Genomic DNA, 11128 nt, shown 5'->3' with positions numbered 1-11128 from the left:
CTGAGCCACACACTCCAATACCATCGTCTTCAGAATCTAAACTATCTCTGTTACCTCCAACAGTAAATTGTCCGTGCATACTTGAGGAATTTGTAGTAAAAGAAGACGTAACGATGGCTGAAATTCTCTGATGTGTTTAAACAGTTATGACACACAATTCACTTCGGGAGGCTGAAAAGGATATTGCTGTAATCTTAAGAATGTGTAAAGATAGTACTGTAACTAACAAGATGTAACTTGAGCGCGATAAGATAGGATATGCTCTTATGTCCAGAATTACGCCTTATTTTAATCAACAGTTGCTTGAAACTTCCTGGCAGATTAAAATTGTGTGCCCGACCGAGACTCGAACTCGGGACCTTTGCCTTTCTCGGGCAAGTGCTCTACCAACTGAGCTACCGAAGCACGACTCACGACCGGTACTCACAGCTTTACTTCTGCCAGTATCCGTCTCCTACCTTCCAAACTTTACAGAAGCTCTTCTGCGAACCATGCAGAACTAGCACTTCTGAAAGCACTTCTCCGCAATATCCTTTCTTTCAGAGTCTCGGTCGGGCACACAGTTTTAATCTGCCAGGAAGTTTCATATCAGCGCACACTCCGCTGCAGAGTGAAAATCTCATTCTGGAAACAGTTGCTTGGGTTGCTGACGAAAGGCAGTTATACTGTACTTGGTTTTGATGAAGCACTAAATAAAACTGAGTGATGCACACAAATTGGTGTAAATACAAGATTTTCGATAAAGATGAAACAGAGATAACAACAATGTATGTCATTTTCTGTTTTCTTGGTCGTTCCAGAGCTAGTGACATTTTATCATCTTTCATATCAAAGGGAAAGATTCTCCAGATTTCAATGGAGGGGCCAAATGTCAATTGGCTGTTTCTGAAAAAATAAAAAGCACATTCAGTAGAGTTGAAGCTGCTAGATATTGCAAGCTGTGTGCTTCATTACATGCATAATGCCTTCAAAGATGCAATCAAGGCAGTTCATTGCGACATTACATTTTTTCTGAGAGCTTTGTCTAACTTGTTCAAGAGTGGCCCAGCAAGGAGAGCATTAAATGCTCATTATTCAAGCTCCACTGTTTTCCAAATAATTTTGTTGTATCGCATGGCTCGAGGTTTCTTCACTTGCTCAAAGAGCAATCGATATAAAACCAAGCATGAAGAAATTTCTCGAGGGTTTGAAGAGAGATAAGAATGAACCAAAGAGTTAAAGTTGGTGAGTAAATTTATTAATGATCCATTGCCATGTGCCAAGCTTGCTTTCTTCACGTCGTTAGCCTGCGATATCGAACTTTCCGAAGATAATTCCAGACAGATGCTCCGTTAACTCCATTTCTCAACCCAACTTTTGTATCTGCAGTGAAAACAGTATCAGGACATTTTATGAATCCAGAGATATTAGGAAAAAAAGCACATCACTCAAGTTAGCTGTTGCCAAAGAAGAAAGAAATCTGTTACCTGAAAAATATGATTCTAGGATTTGATACCCGTACAGAATTAAGGAACTGTCGATATTCTAAAGTTTCGACAAGAATGTAAGACAAGTCTTCAAGCGTATGTATTGAAACTTAATAACAGGTCACCATTAAGCTACTTGTTGACACTTACTTATGCGTGTCTTGACCCAGGTTTGATTGTGTCAAACATGAGTTAGGTAAAATCACATCTTGATAAGGTGCTTTGTATTATCACAGAATGTGATCACCTAAGTGGAACTCGGCAAATAATGTAATGCATGAATTCAAGGATCTGACTTCTCTACCATATGTCATCAGTTGTTTCATAGAATACAGCCATTCTGAAACCAGAGTTGATCATTTCGGATAGGATAACCTTAGTGATTAATACCAAAATTTGATGATTGTCGTGAAATAAGTTTTCAGTCTTTCCCACTAAAAGAGGCTTTATGATTGATGATGAATGCCTCTTTAAAAGCAAGAGGGAGAAATCAGGTATTATTCGTAGACAAATATATGATGCTATGTCCAATATAGGAGGCACTGACAACTTGGATATTACAAAATCCCTTATTCAGCACAAGGAATGCACACTCACGTTATGTAGAATATCGTAATCAAATCAAAGAACAACACCTTGGAGAAGAACAGAGCATTTTAGAAAAAAAGGGAGAAAGACTTGAAAGTGAAAGAGTTGGAAACAAAGCATTTGCAAATTTTAGTAAGTGCTACAAAAGAAGTGTTTGCACTTGAAGAACAAACAAAGGCTTTAAAAATTCGATGATTGTATTATGACAATATATTTGTTTCATAAATAGTGACAATATCTGAAAAATTCAAAAGTTTGCTCCTCTACCATTTTTCTAAATAGACATTTTATGTGTTTCGAGTTGGGACTTGAATGTTTCAATAAATCCTTGGGAGCAGTATAAATATAACTTTAAATTATAATTGCTGTGTAAGTAGACATTATTTGTTATTGAAAATAGTACAGGGTGTACATAAAGTCCGGGAACACTCTGAATTATTAAATAGAAAACCTGAAATTTTTTTTCATGTATACCACCACAGCGTAGTTTGGTAATTTGCCGATAGTCAGCGATAGTCGCAAACATGGCGAGTTCAGGTGCGGAGCGAGTTTTCTGTGTGTTTGGAGTTCGTCAAAAAAACCAGATCTCACTTCGTGTGACTTTTTTCTGTGGGTTCACATTAAAGATCTGGTGTATGTACCGCGTCTACCACGCGATGTAGCAGAGCTCCGGGAGACAATACGGGAAGCTACTGCTACAGTCGCAACAGGGACGGGTATGGCAAGAATTCGATTACGGTATTGACGTTTGCCGGGTCACTCACGGTTCGCATATCGAATGTTTGAAAAAAAGAAAAAAGAAAAAAAACACTAACAGAGATTCTCTTCAAAATGCAATATGTATGACATCTGTACAATGTTTAGTTCTTGTGCAATAAATAATTGAAAGTGTTCCCCGACTTTGTGTACACCCAGTATCTAAAGTGTTTGATTTTTTAGCAGAACATTGTATTATGCTATATAGGCATGTTTGATTTTAAACAGATTTCTATCAATTTAATATTTTTGTTTTTGTTGTGAGTGACCACTTATCAACGATTTTTGACCACTTAATTGTAAATCTTCTATAACAGCATTGTTTTCCCCTAAATTATAGATAGAATCAACACTTCAAACATTTTTATGCTCTAAAGTTCCGTTCCCTTGTAATAAATGGCCATTACTTATCAATTTCAGTAGTAATGATACATGAGAAATACTCAGGGATTTTTTTTTAAAAGTTCGAGTAGCCACCCTGAATCCTACTCCCGTTATGGCATTTTCTGCTGCTGTTGATATTTTTCAATTCTCATCTGGCCAGAAATCCTTGTCTTTTACCTTTTCACTTCACTGACCCCCTATGTGTAGAATGAGCCTTTACATTTACATTTTCAGATTTTTTAGCTTACCTATTACGTTCAAACTTCTGACATTCCACACTCCGGCTCGTAGAACGTTATGATTACTAATCAAAGACTGTACCCCTAGATCAGTATAAATTTCAATAAAAACCAAGTTACCTTCAACAACGAATATAACCCTCCTGTACCATCTTCTCCCCGTCCTCCTCCTCCTCGTCTTCCCCGTCGATAACCATGAAGAAACAAAAAGGAATATGAGCTAACGCGTTTTTCCACAGACAAGAGGAGAACAGTAGCTTTTGAAATGCATTAATTGCGTAATGTAACCAAATGAGGGGTTAGGTTGATAAAACACATCCTGTGACATAAAGGAATGGAAAATTTGGTAATGGAATGAAGGGTGGAGGCTAAAAAATCGTAGACGGAGGGCAAGGCCTGAAAACATAAGCAGTTGCAAATGGAGGAATTTCCGGTACAGAGAGGACATGACACGTACTGGATGGAGTAGTGTGGGAAGCTTTATCAAATCCATCGTTAGGACTGAAGACTGAAATGATGACAATACTAGTGTTTGCAAACAGTTGCAATACTTGAAAGAAGCTAGCACTATTGTTGTTAATAACGGAATCAAGGAATAAATCCTTAATGCAGTTATCTACATCACTGTAGAGGCTTACTTACTGTGATCATATAAATTTTCCTTCTGCTTGGACCATAATGAGAGAGTTAGTTCTTACCAAAGTTGTTGCATCTGTACAATCAAAATTCGTGATTATGGATGTCCACAAAAATTTTACTGAAAGGGACATGGCTTCTCAAATTGCCAGTTTTGACGTATGTGATTCGGTAAATATTCAAACATGACGTACCCCAAGGACTAAATTTGATAAGAAGCGCACAAAACTTACTGTGACTCAAATGATTGATAACCGGTTAGCATTTTTGATGTAAAGTACTTTGATGCATAAACCATAACTGAACTTCAACAGCATATACGAAGTACTTCTTTTTGTCTTATTAAAGTGAATATGGATGTCACTTTTCCGATTTAACAATCTGAATTAACATCCTCATGATTATACCAAATGTATCCAACCAGTTATGAAATAAAGCTAGTAAATAATTACAAAACTATTATTTATTTTCCTATAACGTAGGTTGCAACTGAACATTAAAAACATAAAATAGAAAAACTAGTTAGAACGAGTAATAAAATACTGTTAGATAATTTTTTAAAAAATTAAAAATAAATGACAAGGATGATTTTAAAAATAAGAAGGACCTTAAGACAATTGCTGCAGGTTGTTTGCTTACAGACCTTCACGCCGTACACGTCAGGGGCCATTTGTCCAATGGAACATGAAACGTGATTCATCGGAAAAGGCCACCTGTCGCCACTCACTGGACGTTCAGTTGCGCTACTGGCATGCAAGTTCCAGCCGTCGTTTAGTCTTCGAAGTGGAGTAGTAGCGAACAAACTCTTAAACAGCACAGCTTTAATGCCATCTGCAATACTTTCTTTGCTTACAGAACTTCACATGTGATCACGTTACTTGATTTATTACTTTTTTTCATGCCTTCTACTATTACCCGTAATGATATTGGGTATAGATGACTGGCAGGAATGGGGCTGACATATTTAAGTTATGCTGGGAATCCGCCCGTCATGGTGTTGGACTGCTGCCTCGTTGCAGCTCGATAAGGGCGTTATGAGGAAGTGGCAGAGAAAAGAAAAGATGAAGGACATAATTTCGGCAGTATTCTGTAGAGGTTCGCATCCACCTTAACTGCAGGACGGTGCCAAACAGCCACTGCACCAAGGGATTGGTGTTACTTCCCATGAAACTCATAACCAAAAAAATCCAAAATGAACTCGACAGTCTCTACTCGCTCCAGACAGAGTCTTGTAAACTTCGCCATTAGTGACACAGATATCGATCGGTAAATAGACGCAGCAATAGAGGTGACCAACTACACTACTGACCATTAAAATTGCTACACCAAGAATAAATGTAGATGATAAACGGGTATTCATTGGACATATTATTCTAGAACTGACATGTGATTACATTTTCACGCAATTTGGGTGCATAGATCCTGAGAAATCAGTATCCAGAACAACCACCTCTGGCCGTAATAACGGCCTTTATACGCCTGGGCACTGAGTCAAACAGAGCTTGGATGGCATGTACAGCTACAGCTGCACATGCAACTTCAACACGTTACTACAGCTCATCAAAAGTAGTGACTGGCGTATTGTGACGAGCCAGTTGCTCGGCCACCATTGACCAGACGTTTTCAATTGGTGAGAGATCTGGAGAATGTGCTGGCCAGGGCAGCAGTCGAACATTTTCTGTGTCCAGAAAGTCCCGTACAGGACCTGCAACATGTGGCCATGCATTATCCTGCTGAAACGTGGGGTTTTGCAGGGATCGAATGAAGGGTAGAGCCACGGGTCGTAACACATCTGAAATGTAAAGTCCACTGTTCAAAGTGCCGTCAATGCGAACAAGACCAAATGGCTCTGAGCACTATTAGACTCAACTGCTGTGGTCGTTAGTCCCCTAGAACTTAGAACTACTGAAACCTAACTAAGCTAATGACATCACACACATCCATGCCCGAGGCAGGATTAGAACCTGCGACCGTAGCATTCGCACGGTTCCTGACTGCGCGCCTAGAACCGCGGCGAACAAGAGGTGACCGAGACGTGTAACCAATGGCACCCCGTACCATCACGCCAGGTGATACGCCAGTATGGCGATGACGAATACACGCTTGCAATGTGCGTTCACCGCCAAATACGGATGTGACAATCATGATGCTGTTAACAGAACGTAGATTCATCCGAAAAAATGTGCGTTCACCGCCAAATACGGATGTGACAATCATGATGCTGTTAACAGAACGTAGATTCATCCGAAAAAATGACGTTTTGCCATTCTTGCACCCAGGTTCGTTGTTGAATACACCATCACAGGCGCTCCTGTCTGTGATGCAGCGTCAAGGGTAACAGGAAGCATGGTCTCCGAGCTGATAGTCCATGCTGCTGCATACGTCGTCGAACTGTTCGTGCAGATGGTTGTTGTCTTGCAAATGTCCCCATCTGTTGACTCAGGGCTCGAGACGTGGCTGCACGATCCGTTACAGCCATGAGGATTAGATACCTGTCATCTCGACTGTTAGTGATACGAGGCCGTTGGGATCCAGCACGGCGTTACGTATTACCCTCCTGAACCCACCTATTCCATATTCTGCTAACAGTCACTGGATCTCAACCAAAGCCAGCAGTAATGTCGCGATACGATAAACCGCAATCGCGATAGGCTACAATGCGACCTTTATCATAGCCGGAAACGTGATGGCACGCGTTTCTCCTCCTTACACGAGGCATCACAACGACGTTTCACCAGGCAACGCCGGTCAACTGCTGTTTGTGTATGAGAAATCAGTTGGAAACTTTCCTCATGTCAGCACGTTGTAGGTGTCGCCACCGGCGCCAACCTTGTGTGAATGCTCTGAGAAGCATCTTCTTCCTGTCGGTTAAATTTCTCGTCTGTAGCACATCATCATCGTGGTGTAGCAGTTTTAATGTCCAGTAGTGTGGCAAACCATACCGTGCACTGTGAGGTGACATTACAAAAGCGGAACGCTGCCAGACGTGCAGGAAGAGTATCACTGAGGTTCTGGAAGGTCCCGACAGAGATGTGGAGCCACGTCGACTGCAGCGCCCTGACCAGCCACGCCAGGTTTCATGGTCGAGGATCCATGGCGTGAACAGCCCGATCGAGGTGGTCTCGCCGATTCTCGACTGGTTTACATCTGAGGAGTCTGGTGTCCAGGGAACTACGGAAAATTCAATTTGGTGCTCTTCAAACCACGCATTGTCCTGCCGCCGGGTGCCATCATCCAAAGACAAGACAAGCTGCATGTAGGGGTGGACATGGTCCTCATGGATAGATGCATTTTTGTGTTGACCCACTGTGCCTTCTAGAACGACAAGATAATGCAAGAAATGCCACGAAAACATTCCTGAGACCATAACGGTCCCGCCTGCGGTGTTGGAACCTTCCGGCAATTCCTTTCAGATCTTTCACGTCGTACACGTCAGTAGCCATCTGCCCGATGAAGCATAAAACGTGATTCATCTGAAAAGACCATCTATTCTTTCAGTCTCGGTATTGGCGTGCAAATTCCATCCTTCGTCGTCGATGCGATGAATAGTAATCAGCATGGGTGCATGAACCAGGCGTCTGTTGAGGAGGCTCACACGCAGCGACAGTCGTCGAGGAGACACAGTTGGTAGGCCCTTGGCTCGTCTGGGCAGCCAGTTGTTCATCAGTTGCATGTCTATTCGCCCGTGCACATCTCTGCAGCCACCGTCCTCTCTTGACATCTCCGGTGCATAGTGTAAAACAGTTTTCTCGGCGTAGGATTTGTTTAGCGTTTTCTCGGCGCCGGGTTTGTTTAGCGCCATTTTGCCATACACAGTATATTTTAACCGCGAAGGCACACGAACAGTATACAAACTTAACCGTTCCGGAAATGCTTCCACGCTTGGGCTGAAAACTAATGATCATTTCCTTTTGGGTGTCAGATAAATCGCTAAGTTCCCGAATCACGACAATGACTGCACTGTTCACGCTTTATATACCCTCCACTGCTAGTGGCGCCACCTGCATTCTGTCAGTGGTTATTGGACGTTGAGGTTGAACTAGATGGTGGTCACATTAATGTGACTAGATAGTATATATAGTGATTACGTAGGCTTTCCCGGCGTAATAAGTCTTGAAAGTCTCTTCGGGTTTGCTGCCGGATCCTAAAATCAACTTGACTCGATATTTCGGCGATCCAACTGTTCGCCATCTTCAGGAAATGCTGCTTCTGCTGATGAGCCCCGCTGAGAATGACGCAAGATTGCAATTCGACTTCCTGTATAGGCCACCGTTCAGTACACGGCGCATGCGCCGCCCATCACGGTTTCAGCCTTCCGAAACAGGGAGGTGGCGCCGCCCTTAGTGAAACACTGCTGGCAGCGATATATCGCAATCAAGGCCGCACCGAAGAACGTTCAGTTTTGATGCGAGATAATACAGGATTCCACGTTTTGCTAAGAGGAAACCCATTGTCTCTGTTGATTAAATTATCAGCCAACCTAATTTCAATCGCCTCTTTATAGACACTATTCGAAAAACCGGAAATGTTGACAATGACAGTAGTTCCCTCAAATTTCATTTTGTGTCCCTCATTTAGGCAGCGTTCTGCCAAGAGCAAAGACGACTTTTGTCATCCACTGCTGCTCTCAATGTCTTTTCCCTGTCCCAGAGTTAAAGAATGCACTGGCCTTTCAGCATTCTACGACGACCCCCCATTTTTATTACAAATAAATGCCCACGATGTAAAAATAGGCTCATGAGAAAATTTTGTGATGATGAAACCAATAGTTCAGGAGCTGTTTAGAAGTGCGAAATATTTAAAAACAGAACTAAGATTAAATAGGAGAGAGTCCTGCTGTATCGGCCACTACCGAGATTCCCCTTTCCACCTCCAAGTGCCAGAAGTATTCAGTAAGCAGAAGCACGCTTGTGCACTGGAATCGGATATCTTCTTCCTTTCTACAGTGCTTTGTCCGCTCTGAGTGCTTGATGGTGTTGCTATAGCTCTTACACTCAAACCTCCAGATGCCAGACACTCAGATCTGTACCAAATGTTGTGAGTCGGAATAGAATCAGTCAAAACAGCGATTTAGTTCGTACTGTGTGCTGTCGTCCAGTAGAAGATGCGTAAACAGTAATTAAAGGTAACACCACAGCTACGGAGTGTAGGAAGACCGCAACTGTGAGCTCAGCGTGTTCGGTCAGATCGTTACCTGCCCTCTGTAATAAGAAAACTCAGTAAATGGATCAACGATGAACGTCAATGCGTGTCATGGGACATGCGCAAAGAACAATACCGAACAAAATAAGATTTAAAAAAAATAGTTGGTGGAGCGTCAGATCATTGAACTAAAGGTCACGACTTCAAAACCCACTGATGGATTTTTTTAAACAGTTTACATGTGAAATTGTTATACGGGAGAACATTTTTCGTTTCGGAGTTTGTAGCAATGTTCTCTTGGCACTCTGCTTTCGTCTCGTTAGTGAAAGTAGACAACATATACAGATAACACCACATCATCTGTACAACTGTACACTATAGGTTTGCAAACCTGTACATTTGTATAGATAACACCCAACCTATCTATAAAAATGTAAGCTATACGTTTGGTACTTTCAACTAACGAAGCGAAAGCAAAGTGCCAAAATAACATTGCTACAAACTCCGAAACGTTTGGCAGAAGAATATTCTCCCATATAACAATTTCAAGCGTAATCTGTTAAAAAGAACCACCATCAGTGGCTTTCGAATTTTTTTTGTAACGTAGTAAACATTTATTCGTATGTTCACAAATACATTGGTACAGATGAAAACACCTTTAAGTTTCATGGGAACAATTTCCATATTGTTATCGAAACTGTACTTTTTTTCTCTGTTGTTCGTTTTGTTGTAGACAAAAAGCGTTTTTTAATTATCTTCTTTGTTGCATTTTGTTGGCTTGTGAACTGAGTTATTATCGTATTTTGATTTTGTTTTAGTTCTAGTCCTTTACACCTTTCACACAACAATCTGACGTTCTATCAATTCACTACCAGAGATCTTCAGTCAACTACAAATATACGGTTTTCCTATACTTCTTAGTTCTGGTGTTACCTTTAATTACCGTTTACGCATCTTCTACTGGTCGACAGCACACACCAAAAACTAAATCGGTGTTTTGGTAGATACTCTATCGATACACAACATCTGGTACCGATCTGAATGTCTGGCGTCTGGATGTTTGGGTGTTAGCGCGCGGAAGATATTTTGTCGCCTGTGGTATCCGTTTTTAAGGTGAGCAATTAATTTCGTTTCTATATTTCGATATCTATATTATGTTAGAAATGCCATTTACCAAATGTTTCCTGCTAATGTCTATAAAAGAACGTACAATATGACCAGATCATACTGCGTGTTTGTTGTGCAGTGTCGGGCACCCGTATGTCTGTCAGTGCAGCAATGTCAGCTAGAAGTAATTTCAGTTTTTAAATGATAATTTCTTCTTCTTCTTGTCAGTTCTTTTCAGATTGAAATGGCGAGAAGAAGTAAGAGGAAAATGGAATGAAGAGTGGATGAAAATGGCTGTGAGCAAGGTTGCGCTGAACAAAACGACCGCGAGAGAGGCAGCTGAAGCGTTTTGAACGATTAAGTGAGAAAAATATCGCCACCGAAGAGAGGAGATTAAAAGCAGAAAAAATGTCTGAAAAGGAGATGAAGAGAGCTGAACTTTAGCCGGATGTTCCAAAATAAAATAAACACGCAATGGCTGGCCATGCAAAGCGAATTACAAAGCGACGAAGAAAATTGGAATTTACTGGAAATAATTGGTCAACAGAAGAGACTGAAAAGTGCGTACTGTGTCTGGAATTATTTGAAGAAAACTGTTGTGTACTAAGTGTAGAGGCTGGGCACAATTCTGGGCACATGTTGGTTGTGCGGATCACGAAAACATTTTGTATTTTATTTGCTATCTCTGTGAAACAGTGAGCGAACGGAGATTAAAGAGTAACAATATGTTCCCATAGTTACGTGTACTATTGTTATTCAATAAGTGTTAGTGCAGTGGTTCATTAACAAACAATATTATCACAGAAAAGA

The 11128-nt window shown here is 41.2% G+C and overlaps 1 non-coding gene across 1 annotated transcript; it reads right to left on the bottom strand.

Annotated features, from left to right (window-relative positions):
* Positions 1 to 331: 331 nt before the first annotated feature.
* Trnas-aga (transfer RNA serine (anticodon AGA)) lies at positions 332 to 406 on the bottom strand. The gene has a single exon. It is a non-coding gene; the product is annotated as a tRNA-Ser (tRNA).
* Between the last annotated feature and the right edge of the window lie 10722 nt (positions 407 to 11128).

The sequence above is a fragment of the Schistocerca gregaria genome, chromosome 2 (assembly GCF_023897955.1).
Source record: "Schistocerca gregaria isolate iqSchGreg1 chromosome 2, iqSchGreg1.2, whole genome shotgun sequence".
In the NCBI taxonomy this organism is placed as follows: domain Eukaryota; kingdom Metazoa; phylum Arthropoda; class Insecta; order Orthoptera; family Acrididae; genus Schistocerca; species Schistocerca gregaria.
This window is presented reverse-complemented; position numbering and strand designations above follow the sequence as displayed.